We start from the raw sequence: 3,604 nt of genomic DNA on the forward strand, positions 1-3,604 counted from the left end.
CTGATGTTGATCTTTGAAATAGAAAGTTATGCCTAATAGGGATATTGAAAATAAAATTGTTACTACAGCAAATGCCATCCAAGTTAGAATTAATGAGAATATAAGATTAATGGCTGAACTGCGTGCTAGGTGGGATAGAGAAGAAAATGAAAAACTAGCTAAAGAGGAAAATGTAGCTAAAGTTTGGACTATTACCACCACTAGCAATGCTAATAATTTACATGTTGCTGCACCTCCTACTATCAATGGTAAAATAATTGGTGTTGGCAATGCTTCTACTCCTAGTGTAAAGCGCGCAAAATTACCCGAAACTGCTAAAGCTACTGAAGCCGCTCTGTGATAAAACTCGCTGAAATTTTTTCCAACCTTGGGGATGATAATCCCATTGCTTTAGATTGTAATGATTTAGATTTTGATGATTGCCACATCTCTGAAGTTATAAAGTTCTTACAAAAACTTGCTAAGAGTCCCAATGCTAGCGCTATAAACTTGGCTTTCACAAAACATATTACAAATGCTCTCATAAAAGCTAGAGAAGAGAAACTAAAACTTGAAACTTGTATTCCTAGAAAGCTAGAGGATGGTTGGGAGCCCATAATTAAAATGAGAGTCAAAGATTTTGATTGTAATGCTTTATGTGATCTTGGTGCAAGTATTTCAGTTATGCCTAAAAAAGTCTATGATATGCTTGACTTGCCACCATTGAAGAATTGTTATTTGGATGTTAATCTCGCTGATAATGCTAAAAAGAAACCTTTGGGGAAAGTTGATAATGTTCATATTATGGTTAACAATAACCTTGTCCCCGTTGATTTTGTTGTCTTGGATATTGAATGCAATGCATCTTGCCCCATTATATTGGGAAGACCTTTTCTTGAACCGTTGGTGCTACTATTGATATGAAGGAAGGTAATATTAAATATCAATTTCCTCTCAAGAAAGGTATGGAACACTTCCCTAGAAAGAGAATGAAGTTACCTTATGATTCTATTATTAGGACAAATTATGATGTTGATGCTTCATCTTTTGATGTTACTTGAGTTACACTTTCTGCGCCTAGCTGAAAGGCGTTAAAGAAAAGCGCTTATGGGAGACAACCCATGTTTTTACTACAGTATTTTTCTTTTATATTTGAGTCTTGGAAGTTGTTTACTACTGTAGCAACCTCTCCTTATCTTAGTTTTGAGTTTTGTTGTGCCAAGTAAAATCTTTGATAGTAAAGTAAGTACTAGATTTGGATTACTGCGCAGTTCCAGATTTCTTTGTTGTCACGAATCTGGGTCTACCTCCCTGTAGGTAGCTCAGAAAATTAAGCCAATTTACGTGCATGATTCTCAGATATGTACGCAACTTTCATTCAATTTGAGCATTTTCATTTGAGCAAGTCTGGTGGCCTAATAAAATCCATCTTTACGGACTGTTTTGTTTTGACAGATTCTGCCTCTTATTTCGCATTGCCTCTTTCGCTATGTTGGATGAATTTCTTTGATCCATTAATGTCCAGTAGCTTTATGCAATGTCCAGAAGTGTTAAAAATGATTGTGTCACCTCTGAACATGTGAATTTTTATTATGCACTAACTCTCTAATGAGTTGTTTCGAGTTTGGTGTGGAGGAAGTTTTCAAGGATCAAGAGAGGAGTATGATGCAATATGATCAAGGAGAGTGAAAGCTCTAAGCTTGGGGATGCCCCCGTGGTTCACCCCTGCATATTCTAAGAAGACTCAAGCGTCTAAGCTTGGGGATTCCCAAGGCATCCCCTTCTTCATCGACAACATTATCAGGTTCCTCCCCTGAAACTATATTTTTATTCCGTCACATCTTATGCACTTTGCTTGGAGCGTCGGTTTGTTTTTGTTTTTGTTTTGTTTGAATAAAATGGATCCTAGCATTCACTTTGTGGGAGAGAGACACGCTCCGCTGTAGCATATGGACAAATATGTCCTTAGGCTCTACTCATAGTATTCATGGCGAAGTTTCATCTTCGTTAAATTGTTATATGGTTGGAATTGGAAAATGCTACATGTAGTAACTCTAAAATGTCTTGGATAATTTGATACTTGGCAATTGTTGTGCTCATGTTTAAGCTCTTGCATCATATACTTTGCACCCATTAATGAAGAAATACTTAGAGCTTGCTAATTTGGTTTGCATATTTGGTTTCTCTGGAGTCTAGATAACATCTAGTATTGAGTTTTGAACAACAAGGAAGACGGTTTAGAGTCTTATAATGTTTACAATATGTCTTTTATGTGAGTTTTGCTGCACCGTTCATCCTTGTGTTTGTTTCAAATAACCTTGCTAGCCTAAACCTTGTATCGAGAGGGAATACTTCTCATGCATCCAAAATCCTTGAGCCAACCACTATGCCATTTGTGTCCACCATACCTACCTACTACATGGTATTTATCCGCCATTCCAAAGTAAATTGCTTGAGTGCTACCTTTAAAATTCCATCATTCACCTTTGCAATATATAGCTCATGGGACAAATAGCTTAAAAACTATTGTGGTATTGAATATGTACTTATGCACTTTATCTCTTATTAAGTTGCTTGTTGTGCGATAACCATGTTTCTGGGGACGCCATCAACTATTTCTTGTTGAATATCATGTGAGTTGCTATGCATGTCCGTCTTGTCTGAAGTAAGAGAGATCTACCACCTTAATGGTTGGAGCATGCATATTGTTAGAGAAGAGCATTGGGCCGCTAACTAAAGCCATGATTCATGGTGGAAGTTTCAGTTTTGGACACATATCCTCAATCTCATATGAGAATAATAATTGTTGCCACATGCTTATGCATTAAAGAGGAGTCCATTATCTGTTGTCCATGTTGTCCCGGTATGGATGTCTAAGTTGAGAATAATCAAAAGCGAGAAATCCAAAATGCGAGCTTTCTCCTTAGACCTTTGTATAGGCGGCATGGAGGTACCCCATTGTGACACTTGGTTAAAACATGTGCATTGCAAAGATCCGGTAGTCCAAGCTAATTAGGACAAGGTGCGGGCACTATTAGTATACTATGCATGAGGCTTGCAACTTGTAAGATATAATTTACATAACTCATATGCTTTATTACTACCGTTGACAAAATTGTTTCATGTTTTCAAAATAAAAGCTCTAGCACAAATATAGCAATCGATGCTTTCCTCTTTGAAGGACCATTCTCTTTACTTTTATGTTGAGTCAGTTCACCTATCTCTCTCCACCTCAAGAAGCAAACACTTGTGTGAACTGTGCATTGATTCCTACATACTTGCATATTGCACTTATTATATTACTCTATGTTGACAATTATCCATGAGATATATATGTTACAAGTTGAAAGCAACCGCTGAAACTTAATCTTCCTTTGTGTTGCTTCAATACCTTTACTTTGATTTATTGCTTTATGAGTTAACTCTTATGCAAGACTTATTGATGCTTGTCTTGAAGCACTATTCATGAAAAGTCTTTGCTTTATGATTCACTTGTTTAGTCATGTCATTACCATTGTTTTGATCGCTGCATTCATTACATATGTTTACAAATAGTATGATCAAGGTTATGATGGCATGTCACTTCAGAAATTATCTTTGTTATCGTTTTACCTGCTCGGGACGA

Source organism: Lolium rigidum, chromosome 1 (genome assembly GCF_022539505.1).
Source record: "Lolium rigidum isolate FL_2022 chromosome 1, APGP_CSIRO_Lrig_0.1, whole genome shotgun sequence".
Lineage (NCBI taxonomy): Eukaryota > Viridiplantae > Streptophyta > Magnoliopsida > Poales > Poaceae > Lolium > Lolium rigidum.